This window comes from Mercenaria mercenaria, chromosome 16, assembly GCF_021730395.1.
Source record: "Mercenaria mercenaria strain notata chromosome 16, MADL_Memer_1, whole genome shotgun sequence".
Lineage (NCBI taxonomy): Eukaryota > Metazoa > Mollusca > Bivalvia > Venerida > Veneridae > Mercenaria > Mercenaria mercenaria.
This window is the reverse complement of record NC_069376.1, coordinates 58,062,077-58,075,670: the sequence shown is the minus strand read 5'-3', so window position 1 is coordinate 58,075,670 and position 13,594 is coordinate 58,062,077.

The following is a 13,594-nucleotide window of genomic DNA, read 5'->3' as shown; positions in this document are numbered from 1 at the left end:
ACAGGATCTCTGTACTGATATTAAAACTTGAGGTTATAAGACGAACTGTTTCGTCTGTTATTTGTCGGTGAAGTCAAAGCTAGAGTGAGCCGTTAAAGTAAGGTAATCACCTTTCGCTATACAACCTCGTTGTAACTTAGTGATGCCGCAGGCGGTGATAGAATCAATGGACTCGAAGTTACTACTCTAACATCTTGACAAGTGAGAGATAACCTTACTGCATGGTCAGTGATAAATAACCAAATACTGGGGTTATCTGCGTCGCAAGTGGTAGGCGAACATTTGGCATGACTATCCTGTTGCAATAAGTATTTATCTCTTTACGATTTTGTAAATATAAATGAACCATACATTGTTTTGACATTTGCAGGAGTTAAGGGCGGACTTTACCTCGCAATAACCTAGGGCCTTATTTGAGCAGCTGGCCAGTTCACTATCAGTCAGAACGGATATCGTGTCATATCTGTATTAAATGCAATTCCTGTGCCTCAAGTTGGTATTTTGCAAGTAGTGTTCGAGAGCTGTTTCCCTTTGTATTGCGATGGGCATGTTTATCACTTTATATATGTTAAACCGCTCATACTGTTCAAGTACAGGGACATGCAAAATAATAATTATTTTGTTGGCCACTAACATTCCAGTACAGAGCATATTTTGGTAATAAGACCACAGTTGAGTGTTTTCATCATACGGTAGTTGTAACATTGGCGGTAAATTAGATCGAATTTCAGATAGTATTGATGCGAGAGAAACTGGCTCAATAATTGCTGGTGCGAGATGGACAGTGCAACGGCATCTAACTGTATTTCAGGTGTTCATACAAGTAAGGCCACGTGAAATTAGTTCCTTGAAGTTTTGAATCAGGTTTGATAGTTGAAGGTATGTTTGTACAAATTCTGTGAATTTAACTAATTCTTTGTGAATATTTCCTTCGAAATTAGACAAATCTGTTTTGTAACTGTTCATGGATGTAAGGATTTGATTAATTGTTTCACGATTTCAGACACACCTTGTTTCGTAACATTGAGTACTGTTAAACTTTCATCGAGTACATGCAGAATTGTTTCTTGAGTTCCTGCCAGTTTTGAACATTTTCGCCTAACAGCATTTATTTGATCATCCGTGCTCACGCCAAATAATCCGTGAAATAATGAGCCAATAAATGGAAGCAACCCAGTAGGCATTTGACGTCGGTTAGACGTCGTATAGACGTCGGACCCCGACGTCGGATTAACGTTGGATTTTGGTTGGATTTGCAAACCGTTTAGACGTCGGATCCTGACGTTGGCTAGACGTCGAAACCCGACCATTTTCCAACCTAAATCTAACCACTTTTCAACCAAAATCTGCCCAAATTTTCAACGTAATTGCAATCAAACAAGTAATCTAACACATGGTATTTTATATCTCTTTATTTCATATTATGGCGACGTAAGTCTAATACAATAAGTCCAAAAAGTAATGCAGTAATTGAAACTTCCAAGTTTCGTCATTTTTATATGATTCTTCAACTCCGCCAACATTTCCACCTGAAATGTATAAATTTGACAGTTTTCATTATTTAACCTATACAAATATACTAGTGCTATTACTAAGAGCATAATTAATACGTGCCAAACAAATATGTAATATTTTAAATTCTATGAAAAAAATATTCTATAACTTCGTAAAATGTATTAAATGCAATTGCTTTTTAAAGTAACAAACAAAATAAGTCAATTTAAAAAAAAAAAATACGGAATATAAATCAGTATAACTTTTAAAATAATTTATAATTTTTAAAAATCTGTTACTCACGTTGCGGATCCTTCCCTTTGTGTAAAGTATTTATAAACTTGCTCTATCTTACCCGATAAATATCAAATTACAGGAAGACTGTGTAAACCGATGCGGTTTATCTCGCGAATGTGTGACTAATAGACAACATGTGTAGAAGAGAAGATCTATGTGAATTTAGAATAATTTATACATGTGTATAGAATGCATTTTTATCTTGAACAGTTTAAAGTTCGTGAAAAAATCCGTCTCGAAAATAGACGATCTCATGCGATATTGTAACATTAATTAATATAATGTTTGTTGTGAAATGAACTATTATTAATAAGCGCATGTCCAGGCCTTTATGAAACCAAGTAAATAGATTCTATCTTTAAACTATACTAGCAAATTATACCAGTTAGTTTTATAACTAAAAACATTTATCAGACTTTCTATCCAACCTAATTCCAACGTCTTCTAGACGTCGTGGATATGACGTTGGTTAGACGTTGGATTCAGGTCGCCGACGTCGCGACCAAAATCCAACGTCTAACCAACGTCGGTACGACGTCAGGTGTTTACTGGGAATGATCGCTTATTCCTAATGAATTTGTTGTTATTGAATTTAGAGCGCAATTTTAAATAAGTGTACTTAAGTCAAAGAAGTATAAAATACACAGAATGGCAACTGGCTGTAATCTCGCGTGAGCTCGTGTCAGAGCGTGATTCGGCGTTATCTTACTAAAAACAAACATCGGCGAGCATGCAGTTACAATTTGTACCTTTAAAACTACATTTAAAATACATGTTAGCTTCTAAAACAAAATTAGTTAAATGAGAAATGGTCTTAAGACACGAAGTACAGGGTTTTTTTGCCATCGAAAGAAGCGTGGTCATACCGTGATAATTATTTTACCGATGAATAATTGCTTTCGCATACAAAATGGCGCGTGGAGAAAGCGCCACTTCCGGTAACGAGATCTCGTTTTTTTGTCACGGGAGGTTGGCGAGATTTGCTCTATATGCCTTTCAAGTTGCTAATCTATTTATTTTATAGCTCTTTGCTTAAGTCGACCCAGTTCCTGTTCTAAACTTTTTAGTGTAAGCACGAAGTTCGGATTTGTCTTAATAGCGTCATATTTTAATATGGTTTGCCTAATAGTTCTTTCGATCTTATCAGCATCTTCAGAAATGTTAGCGATAAATTGGTCATAGGGATCTAAGTCCAGAGTGAGTGCTAATTTCCATGCACTACGGGTGAAAGTAACCTGATTACTTTTCATAAACACCACGTTATCTCTTAACGTGATAGTATTGGCTTCGGGAAATATGGCAAGCAAAAGTGCAATATATATCTGAATAATCATAATGATGACCTGAAACGACAAACGAATTGTGTTGTCAGCTATTGGTTTCACAAGGATATCATTATACAGTGAATTTAACATAAACTGGTCTATGTTGATTTTGAGTCAAGATATCAATGACAATCCGCGGCCGTCTTCACAAGTTAACTCGCCTAAGGCAGTATATTCATGTAAATAATGTCATTACAATACTGTATAAAGTTTATACATTGCAGTCGAAATTGACTACTAAAATTACAATAAGTGTGGCTATATACTCTTATGTATATAAAGGACATTGTCTTACTTTGACCTGTGAGTCAAATGGAAAATAAAATCATAAACATAATATTTTTATATATATACAAAATTACATCTGAAGCCTTCCTACAACATTTTTGCTAGAGCGTTAAGTAGGTTCTTAAACTGAGCATTTTTGTCATTTACATCGGGTGACTGGTTCGTGAAATCTGAACAAGCTGTCTGAATATCACCTCCAGGCGATTTTACCTGTCTTATTTCAGCAGTAGTTTTACACTGCGACAGTGAAGGTTTAATTTCCGGATCATTTAACATGTTAACTTCCATGGGAGATTCGCTTGTAGAGTTTTCATTTTCTGAAGAGTATGGTGCATCGGTCGGGACATTAGTTATTGATTTATTGCGTTTAGATTGCACTTGTTTCTTAAGCTTAGTTAGCTCGGATTCACTATCAGTGCTATCAGAGGACGATAACTGTTCCCGTAGTCTTTTTCTACGTAGTTTTCTTTGAATTTCTGCTAGTGGTGGGTCACTATCAGAGCTAGCAGACGAATCAGTTCTTTCGCGACGTAACCTATTTGTCACCTTTTTGGGGACGGTTTGTGAATCTGACCTAGAATTGTCACTATCTGAGTTGGATTCAGAGTCTGAGGGGGGTACTGCGTACGTTGATTTCCTAGTCCTTTTATCAATATTGACCTTGGGTGCTTCCCATTCATCTATATTGGCCGCTTTTATGTTTCGAGCATGAGCATGGACGGTGGTACATCCCGTTTTATGCCTTAATACAAAAGTGAGCGGGGTCTTTTTCTCAACAATGCGATAATATGGTGTGTACCTATGATCAAGTTTGCTTTTCCTGGCATTATTCTTTAGAAATACTGCCTGGCCTACATCTAGGTAACCTCTGTGGCATTACGGTTTGCATATTCTGCCTGCTTCCGTTTAGCCTTTTTCATGTTTTGATAAGTAACCCTGAATGCTTTGTGTTGTTGCTCAAGGGCAATTTTATGTTCTTGTTCACCCATGTATCGCCTTCGCGGGCGGAGCAAGTTGTCAAGAGGTAATGAGGGTCACGACCATACATAAGAAAGAACGGGGAAAAAAACCCGTAGTTTCACAAGGGCTGAAGCGATAGCTTGCTACAGCAGCTTGCAGACCTACATCCCAGTTTTGTGGTTTTTGTTGTTTTAGACAGAATATCTTTTAGACTCCTGTTGAATCTTTCAACCTTACTATTAGCATTTGGAGAATAAAAACTTGTTTCAATTTTTGGTATGTTAATTCCTTAGTTACGTAATCCATTACTCATTTACAAATTCTCCTCCGTTATCGCTAAGAAGTGTTTTCATTGTCCCGTATCGAGGGAAAATCTCCTCAATAATTATTTGGGCGACTGTTTCTGCAGTCTTATTCTTAATTGGGAACACTTCGGCATAGCCCGTAAGCCAATCAACAAAGGCTAGTATATATTTGTTTCCAGCCAACGTCTGAGGTAGTGGGCCGGTTATGTCTACATGACTTTAGAAAAGGGGTAGTTAGGTATTTCTGTGTCCTGTAGCGGAGGTTTTTGTGTGCTTTGCGATCTCATTTGACAGACTACACACTTTGAAACATATTAAAGTACATGTTTGTACAAGTTGGACCAGAAATATTTCCGCTTGATAGCGTCGTAACACTTGTCCGCACCCTGATGACCTAGCTCGTGATATTGTTTAAGTACTGCGGTTCGCAGGTGGGATGGGACACATAGCCTGAGGACGGGTTCACCGTCTGGGTCAGAGATATAATATAAGATATCATCCAAAATACGTATTTGTTCATAGCTTTGGCTGGGTCATGAACTCGTAACTGCTTTCTTATCTGATTGAACGATTCGTCCTTTAATTGCTCTTTCGACATGTCTATGTCTGTTTGGTCTAAAATTGGTTTTGCAACATCCCCGGGCTGATTTGGGACATTTAAATTACAAATTCCTTTGGATTGATCAAGTTGGTGTTAATAACATTGACCTGGAATGTATTATCGTTAATGTCAACATAGCGGTCAATTGCCGCCTCTTCCTCAGGACTGAGAGGAGGGTGTGGCATGCGGGATAGCATGTCAGCACATGTGTTTTCACGCCCATGATGTATTCAATTTTCACATCATAGCCTGAAATAGCTAACGCCCACATTTGAACTTTCTTATTGGTCATTGGTGAGCTAAGTAGATGGACTAGTGGTTTATGGTCTGTCGGCAAATCACTGGAGCGTTTCTAATGTACCCATCAAAAGATTCAAGCCCCAATTTTCAATGCCAGGGCCTCCTTCTCTATCGTGGAGTATCGCTGCTGAGAGCGGCTTAATTTGTGAGACAAAAGTGTATTGGCCTTTCGCAAGGCACATTTGGCAGATGCTGTCTTCTGGGTCACAAGTTTGCACCAAGACTGCCCCGATACTGATATCGACGCATCGGTATATATTACGTAACCTTTCGTAACACTCAGGGTAAGCAGATGTGGAATAGCAGTTAATGTTCATTTTTTAGTGCTTGAAAACTTTGTTGACATTCTGGAGTCCAATTAAATTTTGGCGTATTTGCGTGTGAGTGCAATTAGGGTTCAGCCATGCGTGAAAATGCAGGGATACTTTTCTGTAGTAACCTATCATCCCCATGAATGATCTCACTTCACGCACACAAGCCGGTGTGGGCAAGTTGGTATTACTTTTACTTTTTCAGGATCAGGTTTTATACCCTTTTCACTGACAACAAAGCCTAAATAGTTTGTTTCTGGTTGCATAAAGCTGCACTTGCTTAGCTTAAGTTTAAGGTTGTGCTGCCTTAAGCGATTAAATACAGTGCTTATGTGTTCTAAATGGATTCAAGTTTAGGAGACACAATAATTATGTCGTCTAAATTTGGCCATTGCGAATGTTTCGCAGTCTTGCAGAACTATTGACATAAGCTCTTGGAACACCCCGGGGGCATTACAAAGGCCCCAAGGCATTTTACGGAAGGCAAATAGGCCTAAGGGCGTTTGAAATGCTGTCTTTTCTTTATCCTTAGGATCCATCATGACCTGCCAGTAACCACTTTTCAAGTCCAGTGTCGTAAAGAATTTTCCGTTCCCGAGTCGTGCTAGCATTTCATCTATTCTAGGGAGAGCCACGAGTTCCTCTTGGTGACAAAATTCAAGGGGCGGTAGTCTACGCAGAATCGCTTAGTATTATCTTTCTTATTGACTAGAACGACTCCTGAAGACCAAGGTGAACGAGAGCGTTCAATAATACCTGCCTTCAACATATCCTTAACTGCTTTTTCAATAATGGGTCTATTTTTCAAAGGAGTAAAGTATGACTTCGCTTTTATAGGGCTAGCATCACCAGTGTCTATTTTCATCGTAACCGAATCAGTCTGGCCTAAATCCATATCACTCTTTGCGAATAAATCAGTGTTTTGTTTTATCAACGGTTCAATCAGTTTTGCATATTTACCTGGACAGTTGATATCGCCCGGAGCGAATTCAGACATAAACTTTGTTTTGTCAGGTTCACAAGATTGATTTTTCTGATTTTCAAGTGTAATTATATTTCCCCCTCATTAACTTTCTCAGCTTTTGCGACAATACAATTTTTCTTCAGGCAAATCGTCTTGTTGTGCTGTTTATAATTACAAGCGGGAATTTCCTATCTTTACGGACATTAACCACACAGGTAGTTACCAAAAGTCCCGGTTCAGTGCTTATGAAACCTTCTGTTACTGGTGAAATTTCGTATGTTGCGGGGGAAAATTAGGATCTTTCTTAAGTTTACCTATACATTGGTATGCAGTTTGTGGCTTTAATATAACCTTTTTGTGCAACCTAGCAATCGAATGAAATATGTATGTCAGATTCTAAAGGCAACATAAGTTTTACCTATACGAAGACGGTGTAAGTCGCAGTAAATACGAACGCCAAATTTTAACATCCAGTCTTTCCTAAAATAACATTTTTGGTCATATCAGATACTACATAGAAATTGTGATTTAATTTTGTTCCGCCAATGTAAATGGAATATTTACTTGACCTAAAACTTTTAATTGACCTCCATTGACTGACTGCAAATAATATTGATCTTTTTAGATAATTTTGTTTCAAAAGGTAGCAAGTCGTAACTCGTTTATGAATAAGTGTTACCTCACTTCCGCTATCTACTAGAGCTCTGTATTTATTTTTGCCTATCTTAACTAAACATGAATTTGGATTGCCTGCTATATTAACTTGATATGTAATTTTTGAATTATGTTGCTTATGTTGTTTAGAGCTCCCCAAGCCCGGGTTCAAAGCGTGAGGAGCGTGCTAGTTTAAATGTGAGGTTGCTTGTTGTGTATTTTGTGAGTATTTTGGCTGCTGTGTGTTTTGTCGTGCGTGTTATTTGTGTTTTGTAACTGAGGGCACTTATCGAATATGTCCTTTCTGACCACAGTGCCAGCACTCAATGTCGGCATTTCTGTTTAACCTTTGCCTGTATTGTACTGCATTAACAGTATTAGGTTGGGCTCTTTGTACACGACAATATCTCGCCGTGTGACCTTTTCGGTTGCATAGCTGACATCTACGGGTGGGGCGTACATGATCTATTTCCCTAGGCTCCTCATGCCTTTGAGCTGTTTGTGAGGGTTTGCCTATCAAAGTGACCATAATCTCTCCCAGATCTGAGTGAGAACCTTTTCCTTAAATTTTGTTCTTGATTTGCCGACTGAACGGCTGCCTGTAACGTTTGGGGGTTTTCGCGCATGACCTTGAATTTTAGATAGTCATGGGCGAGGCCATCAATGAAGAAACCCATTAGCTGCGTTTCTACTGCTGCTAAACCACCTGGCTGACCTGTGAAAGCCTCTTTTGCAAGGGCTAATAAGGATTCGGCATAGACCGTAACATTTTCATGTTTGCCTTGCCGCACATCACGCAACAGGCGTAATGCGTGTTGAGGGTCAGTGATTTCACTGAATCTATTTCTGAGTTCAGTTCTTAATTGATCCCAAGTATGTGTAGGTTTGTTTCTAGATACCTTTGAATAAAATCTGAAACAGCAACCTTACTGCTTTGGTAAGCAATCATTTTTCTTCTTACTTGATTTGCGGAGACAAGTATGGCATACTTGTCCATTTCCTTCATCCATGCTGAATTTAGAAGGATCACCCTCATAAAGGTGATATTTATGCTATCTATTCCCCGTGCCCCATCATATTAAGAGTTTGCATTTCATTTTCTATCCCGTTTAGACCTGTTGTAACGGTGCTTGTTGGTTAGCTTGCGCCATTCTAGAAATTCAAGCAATAAAAATCTAACTTACGTGAAGATGGTCTGTAAATAATCCAATATTTCTCCCGAATCACCGACACTAATGAAACTGTTTGTTAATTACGTAATTTTGTGTCCATCACAGTTCTTGTAATGATTACGTAATCCTGGTCACGGCCACCAAAACGAGTCTTGTTACCCTACGGCTGGTGTTACGTGATCGTATAGAATTTTTGTTCCTTCGCGTTGTGTCTTTGGTGGGTAATCAAGAGCTCATATGTATGTGAAACGAGAAGAAATGGAAAATAAAAAAAACACACTGTCAGCTTTATATATTGTATTAATTGTTAACTAGAATATGCAGAAATAATCACACGCGAGCCTCTCTCTGTATTAACGTATATACAAGTCAAACTAGATGAAACAGTTAATAGTAAAATAGTCCCAAAATGTCTTTCAATACAGCACACCCTGACGCAGAATTGGTGGCTGGGAAAATAATGTGTATACTCTACAAGTATCTATCTAACAGTGCGCGCCACAGTACCGTGGTCTATGGGTTTTATAACAATTATGTGACCTTTGACTGTCTAGACATGAGGACATAGTTATTATTAACTTCTTTCTAAATATATGTTTGACCAATGCCCATTTGATCGGGTCAACTACATGTCACGCGTATACCTGTGTGACCGGTTAAGGTATTTCATGTATAAACTGAAATAGACGAATATACATGAAAGATGGAATGCTAGATATCATAATGACCTGGGTAAACGTTAAAGTATAACACAAATAGTTCTGATCCTTTTGATTATTTGTGACGAAAACTACAACATAAGTTACATCGACGGTGTTTTTACTATAAATGAATAATACAAGCTTTTTTCTAAATCGTTCAGCTTTTAAGATTTCTTTCTAAAGCCTTTGGACAGTGCCTGCCATTAATTATATACATGTACAATGTACACACTGATTTAGTCCTTATCAAATAAAATGGACAAATAATAGGGTTTAAGAACAAATAAAAATTAAAATTTATTCCTATCTTACCTTTTGGATAAATTTCAAAATTTACAGGTAGGGCTTGGCGTTGGATTTTTGTAGTTTTAATTTGAAATTTAATGATTTCCTGTTGAGGATTAATGTTTATATTCATTCGCAAAATAAAACAGAAATATAAGCAATATATAGCATAAACTGTCTCATGTCATTGTGGAGTACCGAAGTTGGAGAAACAAAAAATGACCCGTTTAACACTTGCAGGAAGTGTCACTTTTCATACTGTTTATTGTCATCAATATTTTAAGCATAGTCAAATACTGTATAATACACGTACTTGACACTTGACACTTTTCTATTTTTGTAAAGAAACAGTTGCACAATGTGATATGTATTATGAACATACATTAATTATATCAGGCCTTTTTGTTATAGAATATTATATAAAATATATTAAGAAATCGTTGTTTAAATACTTTCTAAGTAAACCACTTTACATTTCGGCAAGGATGGTCACCTGTTTTTACCAACTTAGTTTTAAATATAATTTTATAATAAAATTTTATTAAATCTTTAGGCACAATAAAAATCATAATTAAGAGTCTTTGTGTTTTCGTTTTCGGCAAAGGCCGACTCTTATTTTATCCAATTGTAGCTAGTTTTAACAGTTTTAACCAAATTTACACAATTTTTACATGTTTTACATAGAAAAGAAACAAAGGTAATAAAACTTTAATAAGAAATGAGCCGTGCCATGGGAAAACCAACATAATGGGTTTGCGACCAGCATGGATCCAGACAAGCCTGCGCATCCAATCTGTCTGGTCAGGATTCATGCTGTTCCGTTACAGTTTCTCCAATGCCAATAGGCTTTAAAAGCGAACAGCATGGATCCTGACCAGACTGCGCGGATGCTGTTCGCAAACCCACTATGTTGGTTTTCTCATGGCACGGCTCAAATAACTTTAAGAAATCCAGTAGGAATGACATAGGAAAATCCAGAAGTGAGGAAGCAGACGACGACAGGCAACCGAAAGCAGGCAACAGGTAAACAGGTCATTTTTGGAAAGAATTATACCGCGAAATTGAGGTGTCCCGTACTCAGGAAATGCGTGTAGATCTTTTATTATCCAATAGATTTGCTTCCAACTTTCCACATCGATAAAAGATAGATACAGCTAGATTGACAGGGCATTTTCATTAAGATATCAACATTAAACTAAACAAAATTACTTAAAAACGGCCTATTTTCAGTAAAATTACCGGTAAAATTTCATACAGCGCGGTCGTAAATAGCTATTATGTCTAAAAAGTAAATAAATTGAAATTAATGCGGATATTTAATTTGGACTTTCGGCTAGGAAAGGCAAAAAACAGAATTAAAAAATCTTTAATAATAACAAAATGCCGTCAATTTAAAAAATACAGTAAAGCGAAATTGTTAACCATAATGCGAATAGTAAAGTACATGGAGTAACATATTTATCGATATGACATACAGACGTGGCGTGTAATCTGAATGGAAGGTATCGGACGTAAATACATTGTTGTTATAAATGTGTAAAAGTTAGTTTATATAATGAAACATACGTATTTCTGTTGGAGTTTAAAGCACTGACTTAAAAATATTTTTATGATATTTATTTTGCATCCATGGAAAATTTATCTGTTATCATGATATATATTTCTAGTTTTTATTAAATCAATCATTTTTATTGCAAAAGTTTCATGAACATTATCGGGTGAAAATCAATTCCGTTTTAAATGCAGATATTTTATATACATTATAAAATCATTTTCGATATTATTAATTTCACTATGTAACACCTTCAACGCCTTATTTACATGTAGCAGACTTGATCACTAAAATATTACAGAAAGCTGTAAATATATGATTTTTAAACTCGTAATCTGATAATATCTGATAAAAATTAATTCACTATATAATTGAGCCGCGCCATGAGAAAATCAACATAGTGGCTTTGTTACCGCGCAGTCTAAACAGGATCCAAGCTGTTCGCTTTCATAACCTACTGCAGTAAGAGAAACAGTTAGCGAACAACACAGATCCTGATCAGACCGCGCGGATGCGCAGGCTGGTCAGGATCCATGCAGGTCGCAAAGCTACTTTGTTGGTTTTCTCAAGGCTCGGGTCATATTATGCAAAACTCCTGGAAAATAATAAGATATAAGATAACGAAGTGAAATCTTCAATTACCTCATCGTTAGTTCTAATAAGTCCTTTAATTCCTGATCTGTTTCTTGTCGTCACACATGTATTTTACAAGAAAATGCGAAATTTGATTCGTCCGTTGACGAAGTGTCATTATAGGTTACTTTTTAATTCCAGCGTAATTCTGTAACTTTTAAGTTAAACACAATATCACAACTATGACGAACAATGACTGTTTTCATGTCTTTAATTTTCACGTGTACTTAATGCTTGACTAGTAACATCTTTATTGGTTAACGAACTGATCAGTGGAAAATTTAGAACATAGCATGAAACACTCAAATAAGTATCAATTATAATTAAATTCATATCTCGGAATTAAAACAAATGGGCATCATTACACTTGGGGCAATTATCGACCACAATACGTTGATGAATGAAATCGAATTTTGGATGTGTGATGTATTTTCGCAACTCAGCCATCAACATATTCAATTACTTCAACATAAATAGTGTTTTATTAAATATTGTTGCAATATCATTCAAAACCAAAATCATCTGGTTAAAATGAATTAGCTAATTATAGTATACGAGTCCAATGAAATTACATAACGCCGGAATTTTAAAAGCAGTGACAGTCTTTTGTGCATTTATGAAATTATAGAATTTAATGGAAATTATACTTGAAATAGAATAGTTAGAATATATAAATGCTTGCAAAATACAAAATACTATTTATTTTCACCTTGTCTAAATAAATTAACAAATAATACAGTAGTACATGTATATATACATGTATTATACAAGTTCAAAGACATAATGACATTAAATTTCATAACCCTGATGTTTTAAAAATATAATCCTTGCATTTATTAAATTATATAAGTTAATGGAAATAACACCTGAAATAGAGAAGTAGAAAGAAAGAAATGATTCAAAAATATAAAACATTGTTTAATTTCTCTATTTCTTATCCCATCATAGTGTTGAAATTTTAAATTAATTGTATACATAACAACAAGCCACTGCATTTACCTGTAAATCGCGGCGAATCATCGCAATTCACCGCGAACCACCGGCACTTCATCGCGATGCGCCGCGACCGTCATCGCGGACACCGCAATCGATTTTATTGCATTTGGTCGCGGCAGACGCTGTTAAATGTATTGCGGAGATGCATGAAAAAACGCGCATCCCGCGGCTCAGGAAATTGTCCGCGCTAGGGTCCAATCGCGGGGAAGCGCGGACTTTGAAAAATCTGCGAGCCAGGGACTGTATGTGACCTCTAGGACAGTAATATGGTATGATACAATGATAAGAAACAACCAATAGCCATAAATATCATCGCTCAAGTTCAGGTGACATGAGGTCATCGTTTATTCATGTGACCATAAATTTGCATATTTGTATTCATACATGTGGTTGTTTTAATCAAAACGTTGACTTCAATTTATGTTGATTTTAGTCGCCGAATTTATATTAATCAAAGCGCTCAAAGCGCTGGTGGTGGCTGCTAATCAATGTTTAAAATATTACAAAGAAAGTGACAACTGAGGAATTGTTAATATAAACTATAAGAACTTTTTTTGCATTTTTTTTTTAATATTCGGCTTTGGTTTCAAAATTATTCCTTTTTACTGCCAGTCATTGTTTACATACACACTGATTCAGTCTTTAACGAATAGTTTTGATTGTTTGTGAGGAAAACGACAACATAAATTACATCGAAAATGTTTTACTATGAATAAATAATATAAGCTTTTTCTCCAAATCATTCAGCTTTTAAGA